Source organism: Mangifera indica, chromosome 7 (genome assembly GCF_011075055.1).
Source record: "Mangifera indica cultivar Alphonso chromosome 7, CATAS_Mindica_2.1, whole genome shotgun sequence".
Classification (NCBI taxonomy): domain Eukaryota; kingdom Viridiplantae; phylum Streptophyta; class Magnoliopsida; order Sapindales; family Anacardiaceae; genus Mangifera; species Mangifera indica.
Window position 1 is genome coordinate 11,383,467 of NC_058143.1, and position 20,400 is coordinate 11,403,866.

A 20,400-nucleotide genomic window follows, 5' to 3' on the forward strand; every position below is an offset into this window, starting at 1 on the left:
TGATAATTTTTTTGTGATAATTGAATATTAATTATATAATATTATATTATGTTTAATAGTTAATTAAATATTTTACATTTGAATTGTTAACCAAAAACTCTATGAAAAATACTAATATTACGATTGATGATTTGTTATATTAAACCGTATATATACACTTTATATTTGAATTTTATATTTATTTTTTTATTATTTATCATATTATATTTATACAAGTTTTGTATTTTTTTTATTTTTGTATTTATTAATTAGAAATATAAATAGAACTTGAATGACTCAAAAACAAAATTATTTGAAGAATTGGGCGACTTGACAAGACAAGAGTGAAAAAAGAAAATAAAGGTTTTGTTTTCTTTTATTGACAATAACATGTGTTGCTTTCAATGACTTTTTCTTTAGAAAGTAGCACATCAAAGTTGAATTATAAAGGAATTTTGCATAAGGGTATTTATTTGTTTATGTAAGTTTGAAGATTCCGAATTGGGACCTGTGGTTTTAAAAAACCCCCAAAACCCCGTCTCCATATTAGAAAATTTCTATCTCATGAAACTAAATTCATTTTTATATGGATGTTATCACCTCTCTATTATCGGTGCTAATAAACTAACGTGAAGATAATATTGTAACATTATTTTGACAGCGTCAGTGCTGCTGTCCTCTGCACCCCCCTCTCCATGACCTCCTCACAAAGACCTTCATGACATTGTTATATGTCATATAATTGTCATGGTCAAAATATGTATCCTTATTCATTTGTCCAGATGAGCAGAAAAGATTGTAGTACACCACCTTTGAACGATGATTAAATAAAAAACCTTTTACTAAGGCAAATTCGAATGAGCTAAATCAAATTTTCACCCTATTCAACTAAAATTATAACTCTTTACCAGAGTTTATCTTCATTATCTCTCACACTATGACGGAATATACTAACACTCCACTGAATTATAACTCTTCCAAATGAAATCTTTTTTTTAAAAGATGTTGTTTTGAAAAGTTTCTTTTTTTCTCTTTGATTAACGTATCTCCAATCTTTTGCACGTTAGTTTATTAGAGGCTTTAAAGTGGAATACTCTAAACTAGAAAATATAAATCTCAAGTCATCCAAATTGCCCAAAAAAAGAGGTGTCATCAATATTAAAACCTTATTTTTGGCTTAAGGTCTATTGCTCAAATAATGTTGTTGATATATTAAATGAGATAATATTATATTGAGCAATGTTATATATATATATATAATTTAAATATACAGATAATATATTATTATATGATTAGATAATTATGAATTAAATATAAAGTAACATTCAATTATATGATGACTTATTTATGTTTTTAAATTATATAACAAAAATATGTATATATAATTTTATTATATTATTTCCATTTGAAATATGGGATTATGGCATAAGGATATACTACATTGTGTTTCAATCATAGCATATTTGAATCCATTATTATAGCTATGAAAACGATATTCGATGGAAAATATTATTTTTAATAACTTAGAAAAAAAAATTGGTATGTTGAAAAGGTTAACATATAAAAATAAATTCAATAAGAAGAGCATTAAAAATTATAAAGCAGGCATCTGAATTGACTGAATCCAGTCTAAGTAGGTGGCATTGAATCATTGTTATCTTTTGACATGTCTAAGAAAGACCAAAAAAAAAAAGGCTATTGTTACCATTTCACTAAAGCATTTCGAAATCATTTTTAATTTTATTATTAAATGATGAATAAATAAAAAAAGTAAATTTGATGCCCTCACCAACCTTTTGAATTCTTCACCAACTCAAATCCAATCAAATAAATCTAAACCAAATCCAACTTCAACTTAATCAAAATATTGAAATTCATATCAAATAAATCCAAATCAACCCAATCACTATCAAATATGGGAATGTGATGAGATAAACTCTCGCTAAATTAGTTATCCAGTAATTTAAACCTATCAATTCGTGTTATTGAGTTATGTTTATATTGTATCAGTTTATGTTTTGAATTAGAAACCTGAATTAGAGTTGTATAAAAAATTTATAATATTAACCCAACTTGAATTATATTCGAATTGATTTGACCTATAATTGCCAACATACTTGAAAGACTAGCAAAGATCCCATTATATTGTAAGATTCCAATGAGTGTTCTTCCTCTTGTCGATTTTGTCGACTGATGTAATTACATATGGATCTATAAGTCTTTTTTTTTTTATATATACTTGCGACTCCCTAGAGTAAGGAGTTAAATCCATCTAAATGATTCATCAACAAAAGGACATCCTTGTTGATCACCTTTATATTATTAACCCCATGTGAAGCGCCCGTCGGCCTTCCCCCCGAGCTCCCCCCCACCCCACCCTCTAAATGATCCATCAATAAAAAGACGTCCTTGTTGATCACCTTTCTATTATTAACCCCATGTGAAGCCCCCCCCATGGCCTCCTTTTGAACACCCTCATGACATCAACATACACCATGAAAGTCTCACTTGTCAAAATATGTATCCATAATAATCTATCTACATGAAGAGGAAAGATAATGCACTATCTCTATATTGTGACAAAATCGAAAACACATCACCAGTGTGAACTCGAATGGAATGAACGAATGTCCACCATATTCAATCTAAACCATAACTCATTGAAGTTTACCCTCATAGATTACACATATATGACAAACCAAACCCTCGTGTGATGGAAAATATCCTAATTTCCCCACCACGTGGATCACGCTTGATTGGAAAATATCAAAAACTCTAAACGTTAACTTTTGTCATCATATGTGTATCGTATGATAATTGCAAATCATGTGTAGTGATGGAAATCATTCAAAATCTCTTATTTTCAAACTAATTTCACCAATGATTGATTCTAGACTTATTCTAACACAAAATCATTAACAAATTTCATGAGAATTGTAAAGAATTCAAGCTATCTTACACAAACACTTAACCAAAAAACCGATATTTCAAACCTAAGAAATCTATTCAAAAATAGCTAAATATCAACATTATAAGCTATTAAACACTGCTAACCTTCTTTCCTCATTTTAATCAATGAAATTTGACTAAAAATTTCCAGAAATGTCATCACAAATTGGTATGTGGGTTTCTCTCCGTATGCTGGGTGGAATACACGTGTTTTCAATTGTGGAAAATGGATTTAAAACTTGTTTATATATAAGTAGTTTCGTCAAAATATAATATGTTAGTTATATCCATACAACACCTAAAAAATTAATCAATTTCATTTAAATATCTCTTATTTTGTCATTTTAATTAATTTTTCAATAATTATTCTATTTGGTTGGTAATAATAAAATAATACTGAAATATTATTTTATTTAAATATTTTTAATATACTAAATTAAATTTATTAAAGATAAAATTATAACAAAATTAAAATTATTTTGATTTTTTTAATACATAAGGAGAATGCATTAATCAAATTATCTTTATATTATATACAATATCATTACAATATTTTATTATATGACGGATCAAACACAACATTAACGGTTATATTTAACAGGAATATTTTGAATATTATTTTTAAAATTTATTTGTACAATTTATTGATCCACCCACCAATCACTCAGTTCAATGTTTGCCCAACATAGGTTGACTTTTTCATTGAGCTAATATCTAATCCGTATATAAAAATTATATTAAGACAGAAATTATCCAAAAGAAGAGGTGTCATCAATATAAATCAAATATAATAAAGGCAAAAAAATTGTTCCCACCCAAGATTAGGTGTAATTTTAAACTTCTACCCACTATTTTTCAAAAACCCAAAGTCTCACCTATAAACAAAAGTTTATTAAAATTTTTAGTTAAAATTAAGGGTAAAATGATCATTTAATACAATAGTTTTAAAAACTAAAATTTTATCACATTCTCCCTCTCTCAATTTGAAAATTTAACATTTTTCTCAATCCAAAATTTAAAAGTAGCAATTTTACCCATAAGATTTTGAAACAATCACCAGAGACAACGAAGTTTATCGTGTTTGGTCGTGTTGACTCTTCCCCTTAGCTTGTTTCCTTCTGTCGACTTGTTTTCACCCACTGACAACAGTGATATCTTTCGATGAAGACAATTTCATTTACGTCAGAGTTAATCATTTAATCAGTGAGTGGGAACAAGTCAACAAGGAGAGATAGCCCAAGTGGGAGGACGAACGTAGTCAGAGATGACGAACTTCACTGTTTTTGGTGATGGTTTCAAAACCCTAAGGGTAAAATTACTACTTTTCAAACTTTGGGTGGGGGAAAATGTGATGAAGTTTTATTTTTTAAAATTATTTTGTTAAATAACTATTTTACCCTTAATCTTAACTAAGAATTTTAACAAATTTTTGTTTATAAATGAGACTTTAAGTTTTTTAAAGTTGGTGGATAGAAATTTAGGATTACACCTAACCTTGGGTGGGAACAAGTCTTTTCGCCAATAATAAAATATGGCCATTTTTGGCTTACGATCTATTGGCCACTAATGTTAATGATAAAAGAGAAAATAATAGTATGTTCAATTGAAGCATAGGATTATGGTATGATGATAACTACAATGTGTTTCAACCGTCCAGAATCACCTATCGTATTAATATCCTTTATTATAGTTACGAAAATGATATTAGGAGGAAAAATATTATTTTTAATAACTCAGAAAATGTTTGAACTTTCAGATAATTTGAAAAAAAAAATAAAAATTATAGAAAAAATTGGTATGTTGAAAGACCCAAAAAAAAAGGCAGCTATTTTCAACATGTGACTTAAACATTTCAAAAATTTTATTTTTTAATTTTATTATTAAATGATGAATAAATACTATATACAAAAATCTTTAGAAACAAATAAATAAAATAATACTGATTAAAAAAATAATAAAAAGGTTAATTTGATTCCCTCGCCAACCTTTCTCATTCTTCACCAACTCAAATCCAATCAAATCTAAATCTAATCCCTAATCAAAATCCAATCAAATAAATCCAAATCAAATTCTAAGCCAAATCCATATCCAAATCAATGTATTGAAATTCATATCAAGTTAATCCAAATCAACCCAATCAAATCTAATCAATATTAAATATGGAAATGTGATGAGATAGAAGTGAGTAGCTATGGGGAGCAGCATTATTGAGTATACTGTGTAAAGCAAGGAGAGGTCGATGGTGTGATTTGGCTCGATTAGCACCAAATGTGAGATTCCAAACAAATTGCACAATCTCCCGGTTGTGATTTGGCCAAAATATTGTAGAATCTCACCATTATGCTTCTTCAAAATTATGGTTAGATAGGAAAAGTGAAAATATTCATTTGGACAAAAAAATAATGTACAAGAAAAATGATGCCAATTCAAATGTGAAAAGGTAAGGAAATATAAGCTCTCACTGAATATAAGTCAATTTCAATCTATTAGTTCATATTATTGAGTTATATTCATATTATATTAATTTAAGTTTTTGGTTACAGATCTGAATTAAAATTATATAAAATATTTATACCACTTACCAGACTTAAACTATATTTAAATTGATTTAACATAATTTAAATTAACCTAAAATTATTTATTATTTTTACTCTTTTAAGTGTTTTTAATGTTTTAATTTTTTATTAAATTATCTTAAACTATTATTAACAAAATATATAATATAATTTTTTATATTATTTAAATTACATATTAAAATTTTTTAAATTATCGAATCCCTTTATCATTATAATAATAATAATAATAAAATAATAATCCCAAGAATTGCTTTTGTATGACATATGATAAGCACTTCACCGCCACCCAATTCATCCTATTCTTTTTAGTCCCGTTATATTTGTCAATTTTTTAAAATCGGTTGAACTATCATTTACAGTAAATCAGAATATAATAAGATACCATATTATAATTTAATTTAATTTATATATAAATATTAATTTATTTAAAATTTAAATAAATTTATTGAATTAAAAAGTATTTAAAACTAATAATTTATAATTAATTTTTTTATTTATGCATGAATCTTATCAATAGGATATTGAAAACACTCAAATTTTTACAGCATGAGGCCAAAATTATTTTCACCCAAATCTTAACAGTTTTTTACTTTCCCGCATTTTGGTCCATTTCACTTATTATTCCTGTTCTCCTGGGATGAACAAGCCAATCATCAACATGTTCGAAACCAGACGAGACGCAGTTCTTCTTCCAAACGTGTCCTTCCTTCTTCTCAAACAGTATCACCACCTACTAATAAGCGGTCCAAGGTACAATCTTGTTTATTAATTTTGTCTTTTTAAAGGAAAATATTTAAATCTGGGTCTGTTTAGGGTTATGTTTAGATTAAATTTTGGGTGAAACCCTAGGTGAGTGAGGCGTCGTAACGGATGAATGATGTATCTGCACGACCGCCGGCGCCGACGACTGAAACCACAAATTCTGGTTATGAATCTCGAGACCCCGAGCTCCAATCCCCTGATCCTCAGAACGCTGATTTTGCCAAGACCCTTGTCGCAAACAGACGGGATGATGTTGACATGGAAGCCGATGCCTTGGTGTCTCCTTTGACTCCAGGTGTGATTTTGCTCTTGCATGCTTTTTGTCTATGAAAGATGATGTTGAGAAAGAAAAGAAACTACGTCTGCGTTGAAGGACGAAAATCAAGAAAAAGAAATTGCGTCACCTCTGGTGGAAAATGAAGAGGATGAACCAGATGATACTTTTGATGATGATGCAGAAGCTCAAAAACTTGAAGATTACTAGACTTTATTTAATTAATATTTATGTTTGACCGCTTATTAGTAGGAGGTGATACTGTTTGAGAAGAAGGAAGGACGCCTGTAGAAGAAGAAGAACTACGTCTGGTTTCCTCCATCTTGTTGATTGGGCTTGTTCTTTCCGGGAGGAAGGAAAACTTCGGAAGAAATTGTGGTTTCCACCGTGTTGTAGATTGGGCTTGTTATTTCCTGCTGGAACTAAACATCGATCAGAAAGTTAGTTTTTAAAATTAAGTATAAAAAAAAGATAAAATTTTAATTTTATTGATTAAATGATAATTATATTCTGATTTAATACTCTAATTTATTGTCAATATATTATTTATTTTACACTTTAAAATGGGTTTTGATAATTTAAAGAGTTTATAAAACATTTAATTAGTCGAATATTCTCATCTTTAAATAATATGAGATATACAAATAAAATACAGATAAATTTAGTATTTTTTTTGTTTTTTTCAAGTAAAATTTATCTAGAGATATCACATACATTCTCCTTATAAGTATTTAGACTTTCAAAATTGAGTGGATAAGAGTTTAATAATAGACTAAATCTTGGGTGAAAATAAGTCTTTCGGCTGATAACATTATACAATAGTAGAGTCATATAAACAAATAATTTATATAATTTTATGCGCAAATAATAATATATTACTATATGATTAGATAATTTTAAATTAAAAACAAAACAACACTCAATTATATAGTAACATGTTATTATATGTTCACAAAAATTAAATATATTATTTGTATACATAATTTTATTAATTATATAATAAAAATTTATAATATAAAATTAAATTATTAGATGATACCTAAGATTTGTGACATATGACATATGGGTGTGTAAAGTTACTGAAAGAGGACTAGGCAATTTACTTATTTAATGTTGGAAATTTTGAGTGGAAATTAAGTAGTATGAGTTTCAGTCTAAAGCATATAAATAAATAATCTAGAAAGCGGCGGTATCTTGGGGGATTGAATGCACATTTCAGCTTACTACTTGACCGCTCAAAACTGTTTTATCTCTTTAACAAATTTCATAGCCTCCTTTCGGCCACTTCATTTGACCTTTTCAATGGGTCACTCTTGACACCGCAACAAAAGTTGGTGACTTGATAAAAATTGTAGACAAGGGATGACAGTGAGCATGCCGGGCGGGATCCGATATGGCCCAATTAGCTCAATCTAGTAGAATTGAAGAGCCCAGGACATGAGCCAAGGTCATATTTTGGTGGATCGCCTTATTAAATTATAATTTTTAATTAATATAATTTTTTAACAAGTCAAGTTCAATCGACTCTTAAACTAGCCTTTAGACCTTACCCAAGATCCTGACACATTTACACAGACTTGATATAACATGTTATAGTAGTAAAATATACTCTCACAAGTCGTGTCAAAAAAAGGGGTCTAAATTATGTCACGAATCGATTCAACTCTCTTGATATGTCTATATTAAAATTAAATTATAAACTTAAAATTTAATTGTAATCTTTTTATAAATTATTTTTCTAATATCATAAATTTTATTTTTAGGAGTGATTCACATTTTCTCATTTAAAGTTTAATCTTTTTAACGCATAGATTTATATAATCATATTACTCTTATTTAGTTGATTTTGTTATTAACTATTTACCGATATGATGATCATTAAAATACCTTTATTAATTAGTTATTTTTCTAACATTATCTTTTGAATAATTTGAGAACAAAGAAAAAGAGAAGAAGATTGTTTGAATTGGAGAAGAAGAAACATAGATATCAAGATTTAAAATCTAAGAAACCAAATAATTCAAAATTATTTTTTAATTTAATAATTTGTTCACTTTCTTTAGAGATAACAGTGTCCAAATAGCTCAACTCAGTGTTGTAGGTGGGTTCCAAACCTTTTGAATTCTCCAATTCCATTTGAAGATTTGAATTTCGTTAATGGTAAGGCTCGCTACCAAGCTCAATACTTTGGATAAATCAATGTAGCAAACAAAGAGGAAAGGTTGGCAATATAAGTGTGAAGTTTATATTATGGATATTTTAGATTCAATATGGGTAGGAATCTTATTCAAGAACCAGTCAGAAAGGCCATGTTTTCAATTCCACGTTTGGAAGATCGTTCTTGTCTTATCATTTTAAATGCACATAATCATCTTAAGTAAATTTGAATAAGAGTCTGTAATCGCTAATTAGAGATTGAGTCCATTTCATAGCTGTCATAAGACTTCATGCCTTCATGACTATAACAAGGCCTCTATCATCCTTTCCCAACTCACAAGTAAGCAACAAATTAGCAAGGTCAAAGGAGAAAAAGAAGCTAGAAATGTTGTCTACGGTGGCAGTAATAGATGTTGCGTGTTTTGGTTGAATAAGGGCTAAAGAATCAGTTTGCAAAGTATTGAAACAAAGGTTCATTTAATAAAAAACAAAATGGTCATTGCATTGGTTTATTGTAAATTTAGGAAGTTGAAATCCTTCTATACCCTCCTATAGTTAGTTTTCCACTAATTGAGTTAGATTTTGGTTGGAAAAGTGAAATTAACATACACAATTTGGTGAAAAAGTATTCTAAAAGTAAACATTGAGTGGGAAAATGTGATTTTATAGTATCTATCAACTCAAGTTGATTTTTAATGTTAAAAAAGGCTTTTTAGTTATTGAGAATAAATGTTGATTATATTACAATAAAGTTACAAATGTTGTAAACATAACCCTTCTAAAATAAAGTATGGCCAAAAGACTATTTCTCACCCAAACTTTAGTTTAATTTCAAAAGTACACTCACGATAGTTAAAAAACCTAAAAATTTATTCATGGGTTAACTACTATTAAAATCTTTAATTAAATACAAAGTTAAATCATCATTTTACCTTTTATATTAAAAAAAAAAAATTTATCTCATTTTCTCTCAGGTATTGTAAAGTGTATTTCATCTCAGTCTCAACTTTGAAAAAATGACATTTCACCCCTACATACCCTTATTCTATCTAGCAATAGCAACGACAATGATGACGGTGACAACACTATTCTCCTCCCTTCTCTCTCCACAATTGTCGAGGTTGTCCTAGATAGAGGAAGAAATGCAAACAAAACAAATTAAAAAGGAAGAAATTGTCATTACATTTCCTCAATCACCGACTTCATTTTTCATCAAATCAGTTTCAGACGAAGCTTCTGTAGTGTGACTCATCTTTTTCTAAAGCCAAATCAACTGAAAACAAAGTTGGTGCAGAAGGAAAACTCCAAGGCTCTTTTCAATTCGTTGTGTCGACGCTCCTTCCTCTTCAATTCATCGCATCGACACTTTGTCATCCTTTGTGGTGTTGGATAGCTATCCTTCGTGGCCAAATCTGAAAGATGAGAAGAAAGCGTCGAATGTTGGCTGCAATGGTGGTGGTCAGAGAAGAGAAAGAAACTTTAGAAGTGAAATTTAAACTTTTCAAACTTTGAGAATTAAGGTAAAGAGTTAATTTTTAAAACCTGGGGGAAAAATGATATAAATTTTTAAGGTTTAAAGGTTTAGAGGTAAAATGATAATTTTACTCTTACATCTAACTGAAAATTTTAATAACAATTACTTTATAAATAAGTGTTTGAGTTTTTCAACTATCATAGGTATATTTTTGAGATTAGGATAAGACTTGGGTGGGAAATAGTTCTTTGGCCATAAACTATTTTGTTTTAAGATTTTGCTCTTATTACACAATTAGGGAAAATTTTAGAGAAACAAGACACGAAGATTGGAGTAATAAGTGCAAAATCGTACAACAAAAAAGTGTGTAATTCATATTACAAATGCAAGGGAAGGGAAGATATTTATACACATTTTCTCTTGCCCCTTAAGTCAGTAAGATAAGCCATTTTCCAAGGTCATTTAATGCATGTCGCCCGAGGTTAAGATTGTCTGCCCAAGTTAATTATTTTCCACAGCTCATTTCCTTGTTAGGTGGGAAATCTATCTTCACAGGTGGGAAACCACCTTATATCATAGTACTCTCCCTTGGATTTCCACTACATATAGATAATTATATTAACTTTACTAAAAAAAAATCTAGTGGGATAAAAATCAAAACAGAAAAATGTCATTATTTAATATCTTGTAAAATGAGGTTGGACGTACTTAAACTACTTCATTAAAAACCTTATTAAGAAAACTCAATGGGATAAAATCTAATGAAGAAAAAAAGATTACAATGCACATTTTGTTTAATATGTAACAAACTTAAAGAATTTGCTCCTTTGTTTGTAGTGAGATTAATTTGGTTACTTGTTGAGCTACCTCATACCAATGTTATATATTAACTTTTCAAATATTGATGTTAATAATCTCTTGGTGAACAAATTTGCAAGGTTGTCACTATATCGTATTTGTTTGATATCAATCTTTCGACTCTACTGGAGCTCATAGGTGCAAAAATAATTTCGGTGAGATATGTTTGGTTCTATCTTCCTTAATGTGTACTATAATTTGACTAAAACATGTTGTATTGTCTTCATATAATATAGAATGAGTGTTTATTATAGAAAAAAAACTACATATATTCCGAATATGATAGATGACAGACCGTCAGCATACACATTCTCGATTAATTTCATGGAGAAATAGTTACTCTGAATGATTCAAAGATGTTACAACTAAAGTCTATTTGATGGAACGTCATGATATTGTTATATCATTATAAGTAAAACATATCTCATTTGCAAAAGACCATTATAAGGGTCAAAAAGATAATCAACATCTACATATCTAACTAAACTAAAATTTTTAGAGAATTTCACAGAATAAAATGATCTCAAATCAATGATTTCACAAAAGTAACGAATTATATGAGAATCATGCTTATAACGTGTTATAAATGTAAATAAAAAGAATTAAAAAAATTGAAGAGGGAAAATTTCAGAGAATTGAAATCTAAATATTAGAGTAATAAGAGCAAAATCTTACAGCAAAATAGTGTGTAATTCATATTATAAATTATAAGGAAGGGAAGATATTTATACACATTTTCTCATACCCCTTAAGTCAATAAGATGAAGCCATTTTCCAAGATCATTTAATGCATGTCACCCAAGGTCTAGATTGTCTACCCAAGTAAATTATTTTTCGGGATATTAATTAAAATAGGCAAAAATTTTTCCGTTTATACCTTTTTAGGCAAACACACAGTAGTTTTATTTTTATAAGCAAATTTTTTTGTAACTCCAAAAATGCCCTCCCAGCCCTGTAGCAGTAGGCGCTGGAAGGAAGGTGTGGTGCACACGGTGCGTGCGCAGTGCGCGCGGTGCGTGCCCAGTGTGCAGTGCGTACAGAGTGCGCGCACCCTCATATAATATATATAAACAACTGCATGCACACTTTCTTATATATATATATATATATATATATATATATTAAATAATATAATATAATATTTAAAAAATATAATAAATAAATAATTAAATATTAAATATTATAATATTTAATATATATTTAAAAATTATTATTATTATTTATCTATATTATATTAAATATTATAATATTTAATATTTAATATTATATTTTTTAAATATTATATTATATTATATAATATATATATATAATATTTAAAAAATATAATAAATAAATATATATATATATATAATAAATATTATAATATTTAATATAATATATAAAAATAATAAAAATAATAATTTTTGAATATATATTATATTATTATATATATTTATTATATTTTTTAAATATTATATTATATTATTTAATATATATATATATATATATATATATATATATATATATATATATATATATATATATAAGAAAGGGTGCGCGCACCCCCACACTCTGTTTATATATATATATATAAGGGTATACGCACTCTGCACGCACCGCGCGCACTGCACGCACCGCGCGCACCACACCTTCCTTCCAGCGCCTACAGCTACAGGGCTGGAATGGTATTTTTGGAGTTATAAAAAAATTTGCTTATAAAAATAAAACTACTGTGTGTTTGCCTAAAAAGGTATAAGCGGAAAAATTTTTGCCTATTTTAATTAATATCCCTTATTTTTCCCAAATCATTTCCTTTCTGGGTTGGAAGTCTATCTTCATAGGTGGGAAGTTATTTTATATCATAATACTCCTTTTTTTATTCTCACCACTTATAAATAATTACATTAACTTTATTAAAGAAACATCTAGTAAGACAAAAACCAAAATAGAGGAACGCAATTATTTAATGTCATATAAAGTGAGGTTAGACATCTTAAACTGTCTCATTAAAACCTTATTAAAAAACCCTAATAAGACAAAATTTAGTGAAAGAAAAAATAACACAGTGTATATTTTGTTTAATATATAACAAACTTAAAAAATTTGCTCCCCCTAATAAATGCTCCCCTTATTTATAGTGCGATTAATTTGGTTGCTCATTGAGTTGCCACATATCAATGTTATACACTAACTTTCCAAATATTGATGTCACTAATGTCTTGGTAAAAAAATCTGTAAGGTTGACACTATATTGTATTTGTTTGATATCAATCTTTCGACTTTATTAGAACTCATGAGTGTAAAAGAATTTCAGTAAAAAATATTTGGTTTTTTCTCCTTTAATGTATCTTTTTTTTTAATTTGGATAATACATGTTATAATGTCTTCATACAATATGGAAGAAGTATTTGTTATAGAAGTAAGATTGCATGTATTTTGGATATGATAAATGAAAGATCGTAACTATATATATTCTCAATTGACTTCATGAAGAAGTAGAATTTTTGAATGATTTGAAGATATTACAACCAAAGTTTGTTTGGTAGAGTGTCATGATCTTAATATGTCATTATAAGTAAAAATATATCTCGTCTATGAGCAGATCTTATAATGGTTAGAAAGATAACCGATATCTGTATATTCAACCAATCTAAGATTTTTAGGAGATTTGACATAATATAATAATCTCAAATCTATAATTATACATAGGTAACGATATATATATGAATCATGTTAATAACATGTTATAAATGTAATTAAAAAGAATTGAAAGCATTAAAGAGGGAAAATTTCAGAGAAAGGAAATTTGAAGATTAGAGTAATAAAAGAAAAATATTACAATAGAATACTGTATAATTCATATTACAAATGAAAAGGAAAGGAAGATATTTATACACATTTTTTCTTGCCCCTTATGTAAATAAAATGAAGCCATTTTCCAAGGTCATGATTGTCTACCCAACTAAATTATTTTCCATAGCCCATTTCCTTACTAGGTGGCAAAACCTATTTTCACAGGTGAGAGCCACGTTATATCATAATAGTATTTTCATTTTAGTCTAATGATAAAACACCAAGATCTAATTATGGGAGTAAAATTATTTTAATATTATTATAATTATGTTTTCTATAACATTAACTATCCAATATCATATCACTGATGGATAGGTAGATTTTATGGGTAAAACCAACTTTCTCAATGCTTATGAGGGCTTCTTCTAATTGGCCTAGTTCATTAGTGATTTTTCTTTGGAGAGACTTCTAGTATAATTAGATTTAAATTGTAAAATCAAACCGAATTTTTTAAAATTGTTGTTTGTTTTGGTTTGGTTTATAAAAAAATTCAATTTAAATTAATAAATTTTGAACAACAGTTTACAGTTTAGTCAGTTTTCAAATTAAACCAAATTATAAATCATATTTTTTCAAATACATAAAAGTTGAATAATTATTTTACATCCAAGATTTGATGAAATGTTATAGTCCTAGCCTTTAAATTTGAATAGGTCACTTTCCTATATGTTAATTTTTTTTTAATAAAATTGTTGAAAATTAAAAAAAGTTCAAAATAAATAAGATTTTATTAAATAATTTTTTGTATGCCTAATTTATATTAATTTCAATTAAAAATATAAAAAAATTACTAGTATAAATAAGAGTGTTAATGTTTGGGGGTACATGATAATTTTTGAAAATGTTGGAGAAGTTAATAAATTTTTAAGGGTTTTAGAAATTTGAAAAAAATTTGAGGAAGCTTCTAAAATTTTTGAAATTTCAAGATGCATCTTAATAGTTTTATAAATAATAATTATACCCTTAAAAACTGAACATAACACAAGTTTCAGTACATTTTTTTGTCCATTGTATCTTTAAACTCTAAAAGGACGTTTGGTTTGAGTAATGTTTTATTACCAAAATAGAAAGATTACCTTGAAAAATAGATTACTTAGAAGATTACTGGATATAAATGATTACTATATTTGATAAAATTTAGTAGGTATAAATAATTATTGTGTTTGGTTAAAGGTAATAAAATATTGTTAGTAAATGATTTTACTTAAATGCCCTTGAATATAATTATTTTTAAATTTTTTTATATTATTTGTCATATTAATTAAAAATAAATTTATTTTTGTCTCAAAAAATTAATAAATAATAATATAATTATAATAAAATCAAGATTATCTCGGTAATCTTTAAATATCTAAGGTAAAGATGGTAATCAGATTACTATCTATATTACTTGGCACGTCAGCATTGATAATAGAAAATTACTGTAATTTTTTATTACTGACAAACCAAACAAGGAAATAAAAAATAGATTACTAAGGTAATTTTAAAAACCCCAAACCAAACGCCCCCTAATGGTGTAAGCCTTGGAAGCAACATATATTAACATAATCTCTACATTGTATCAAATATGATTTGAAATAGAAGTTATAAAACTTTACATGTTTATTGTATATGTATTACATGTGTAGTTCATGTCTAGATAACTATTATTCAATTATAAGTTATTAAATAAGATATATTTGAAATCGACTTACTTTAAATTGATTCAAATCGTAATCTAAATTAGATCAATCCACATTTTTTAATTTGGTTTAGTTCAAAAAAAAATTTTAAACAATACGAAACCGAACTATGCACATCCCTAACTTCAAACGTCACGTTTAATTTCACATTTAATGCATATTAATTACTGTATCTTTTATTGGTTTTTATTCTCTTTGAGTTTTAACAATGTGGCTAATTTCTTACATTTATTACCGATTATAGTTCTTATTACATTATATTAATAGAATATATAAATTCATTAAGTATCACAAGCTGATATTACCGATTATAACCCATATTTGTTTGTTAAACAAGTAACTCAAGCACAATAACCAGACCCATAACTATTATATCAAATAAATTAAGGTTTTATAAAAATGATAAAGGCTTGAACTCAAGCCTTCACTAGTTATAAATTACAGAGTAAATTTATAAATACTACAATATATGCTTTTGCAATCAATGCAAGTTAGTATAGGTATGATTCCGTCTCATTTGAAATCGAAGTATAGATTAAGATTCTAATTGAGAGGAGTTTTAAATGTACTTTTTCATCTAAAGAATCATATGTATATGGGCCAACATGGGGTGAAGACAAGAATACAACAGTAGTTGACTTAACAACTACACATAGAACATTAAAATATTTTTGTATTAAACTCACACTAGTAATAACTCCATGGATGTAGAAATTTGAATTATTGAGTTGAATCAAATTAAAAATTTTATATCTTATTTATTCTTTTACTTAATTTTATCTATTTCTCTCAAACATTGTAATAGACCAATATTAGATTTTTCATATTTTAACTATTACTACCATAATCTATCATGTATAAGGCTTTGAATTACATACATCTATTAGTGATAAGAAATTTATCAATAATTGATACTCTAACTGAAACTCATTATAAGTGCACATAATATTACTCAATAGAAAAAGAGTGAATTACATTTTCTCAATCAAGGTTTGGCCCAAAAACACTATTCCATCATTTAATGGCATAAATAACACTTTACTATCCAAAATCTAACAATGTTAACAGAAATTACTACTAAAAAGGACAAAAATGTTATTTTGCATCTTGCGTAATGGGAGGAAACAAAATTGTTAGATGTTCTATTAATTCCTCTCTTCAAAATTATTTTAACATGATTTTTTTTATAAACATCATTGTTGTTGGCTTGGAAGGGTGTTTGTTTCATGGCCTTGATTTTGACTTCCTCGTAATTGCCAACCTTAACACCATTGACATAGATAACGATCATCACCATCCATGTCCAAAACTTAAAACCATTACTACCATAAACTTGTCATTATAACCACCATGAACACCAACAACCATCATGTCCATCGACGACAACCGTCATCATTACCCATGACTAAAATCCAAAACCATTACAACCACCTAAAATAAAATTCAAGAAACTGCATAAACTTGAAAAATTGTAAATTATAAGCTAGAAACAACTATATTTATTTTTAATGATAAACTAAAAACAACCATCAACACAACTAACCAAACATAAACTAGACTAGTGTATGTTTGCTTTCTCTTCTTCTTCCATAATCTTACGGGGAAGAAGTAACAAATTGCCTAGGCATACTTAATATGTTATTCTCCACAAAAGGTGACATCCACTCACACAAACTCACTAAAAATGATGTTTTCATAACAACTTCATGTAATATTCCTTGTCCAATAGTTCGATTATTATTAAGATATTGTTTATTTTAGACACATAATCCATCATAATTTTGCTTTTAGGTTTTACAAGTAAAAATGCATCTTGACAACTTAAGGAGCTCATAAGCTCTTATCCAAACTCAACATCCCTCTCGTGCATTGCTAATGTGAAATTTAACTAAGGGTGTCACATTCACCCCCTTACTCAAAAGGACATTCGGAGTGATTTTAATACCATTTATAACATCTCTAGTCTAATAGTGTAATTTATTATCAAGATATTATCTATTTTTGATACAAAGTCCATTGTGATATTGTTTTTGGGTTTTGCAATCCAAAACACATCTCAACAACTTAAGGAGCTTATAAACTCCCTATAATACCCTCAAGTATGTTCCAGGGGCATTTATGTCTTTTGACTCTATTTAGAGATATTTCTCATTTTAAGTACATATATTTTTTTTGCATGTATATGTGTGTTTATATATATATATATATACCTAAAAACAAAAAAAAACAAAAAAAAAAAGAAAAGAAAAGGAAAAAGAGAAAGAGATAAGACTTTATATATAAAGAGAAAGAGAAGACTTTTCCATCATTTCCGTCCATATTCCAGCAATCACCATTCTTCATGCTTTTTCTTTGCTTTCTTGAAGAAAAAGGAAGGATTTGAAGGAGTTTGGAAGATAAGAAAGAAAAGAAAAGAAAAGGAAGCACTTGGAAGCTTTGGTAACCAAAGATCTCCTTCCTTTCCCTTTCATCTATGTTTATATGCATGTTATGTGAATATGTTAGTGTGTTTTGGTATTGATTTAAAGTGGTCTTGGTGATAAAGGAAGCAAAACAAAGAGAAGGAAGCCAACTTGCAAAGATTTGGCTTGAAACAAGATAAAGGGTATCATCCTTGATATGTGGCATATTTTAGGTTTTTGGTTCCTTGGATCTATGTTATAAATGATAATTTTGATGTTGAGGAATGTTGTTTTGCCATTTGGGATGTCTATGTATGTGATATTATTCACGGCAGAAAGTTGCATAATATTTACAGTTTTTGCCACTAAGTTCGTCCCATGTTTTGGCTGTCTTATTTGATGAATTATGAGTGCTATTATATCTTGTTGGAAATATCTTTGAATCCTCTTTCCAACGATATATAGTTTGTATGAATTAGAGATCATTTGGACTGTTAAATATTGTATGAACTAAAAGGACTATTTTACCAAATAAACAGAGGAGGCAGTTTTGCCAATGCTTTTATCTCACGTTTTGACTATCTTATATAAGGATTTATGAGTGCTATTATATCTTGTTGGAAAGCTCTTTGAATTATCTTTTCAGTGATATATAGTTTGTATGAATTAGAGATCATTTGGATTGTTAAATATTGCATGAACCACAAGGACTGTTTTATCAAATAAACAGAGGAGGCAGTTTTTGCCACTGAATTTATCTGCTGTTTTGACTACCTGATTGAATGAATTATGAGTACTATTATAGCTTGTTGGAAAGCTCTTTGAATCCTCTTTTCAACGATATATAGCTTGTATGAATTAGGAACCGTTTGGACTGTGAAATTGTATGAAAAAGAAGGTTGTCCTGTCAAATGAACAGGGTTATGAACAGTATTTCACAGTTTTGGAAAGAAAAAGAAAGGAAAGGAAAGGAAAGAAAAAAGAGGAAAAGAAAAGAAAGAAAAGCAAGAAAAGGTTGGGACTCAAGATTCAAAGGTTGTCCCAAGAGTAATATCTAGTAAGTTATGAATAAATTTAGATGGAAGCAAAATTAGTAAGATATAAGACTCGCATGTATGCTATAAACTATGAGAGGGCACTTTACACTACACCGCCCGTAGTAGGGCATGCCCGCAGTAGGGCACGTCCGCAGCAGGACACGTCCGTAGTATGACATAGACCCCCAGTAGGGTCCGCTCACAGTAGAGCTCAATTCAGATTCAGAAATGGTATAGTGAAAGAAAGAAAGAGAGTTCGAGCTTAGAAAAGTGTCAAATCCCTATAGCTAGTTTCTAGAGAGTATCAAATAGACACTAGATGGGACAAAGTATGACCCAAATAGTAAAGAATAAACTAGATTACCCCCTTAATCTCTTATAGAGGTTAGGATGTGAGGTTGAGTCCCGAAAGTGAGTTAGGACAGGAAAAGAGATAATTTACTTGAATTTTTCCCCTTACTGAGTGTTCTGATCACTCACTCCCTTTTCTTTCTTGATTGCAGGTATAGGTGATCGAGGTAGCTGCAAGGCAGGGTCAGGTCAGCGTAGGTAGATCTGGCTGGAGCAGGTTATCTCTGATTTATATTACATGCATACAGTGGCATGTTCTTGTCAACTTTTGACTTTTTGAGATTATGGTACAGTTGCATATGATTACTCCCTGTTTTCAGATGCTTTCAGATGAGTTTTCATATGAGTATATACATCTTTTGTTCGCTTCCAGATTTTTAGTTTTCTTGGAATACTTCCTAAACACTTTTAATGATGCGTTTATTTTAAAGTATTTTTAAAAAAGAAAAAAAATAGACGCTCCGAATATTAATTCATAACATTTCTCCTTCGGTGGGTAGTACTTCTAGGGAGGAATGTTACACTCCTATCCAAACCTTACAACTTTATTATGTTTTATCGATATGAAATTTGTCTAAAGGTGTTACACTCTACCAATTGACAAACCACTTATGTTGCATATTCCCATTCTATATCTATTCCTCAATAGAGATGAAAGGCTTAGCTATAACCCACTTGTTTTAGATGAACTTAAGTTTGTGTTTAAATTCAAATCTATATTGTTGTAGTCACACTCTAGCATCAACCCTCTTATATCATAATCTATATGTGAAAAACTAAAGGTTCCAACAAACCTTTAACTTGATAAAAGTCTATGAGACAATGGAATGACAAGTGAAGGTAAAGAATGCACATATTACTCTAAGAATCCCACAACTTTAACAGAGCTGCAAGTAAAAGGGATCTACATATTGAGCTCCATAAGCATCACTAAGGTAGTAACACCCATACATACATGTAATGAAGTGAACGGTCATGCATAGACCATTCAAGCCCATTCATAATGCTAAATTTATTAAAATACCCCTATGTTGTGTGTTAATGAATGAGATTGAACAAGAATAGCC

At 28.4% G+C, this 20,400-nt stretch overlaps 1 long non-coding RNA gene across 1 annotated transcript; it reads left to right on the forward strand.

Moving 5' to 3' along the window:
* Positions 1-6,003: 6,003 nt before the first annotated feature.
* LOC123221735 lies at positions 6,004-6,604 on the forward strand. Its single transcript, XR_006503281.1, has 2 exons — positions 6,004-6,254; positions 6,354-6,604. It is a non-coding gene; the product is annotated as an uncharacterized LOC123221735 (long non-coding RNA).
* Positions 6,605-20,400: the final 13,796 nt, after the last annotated feature.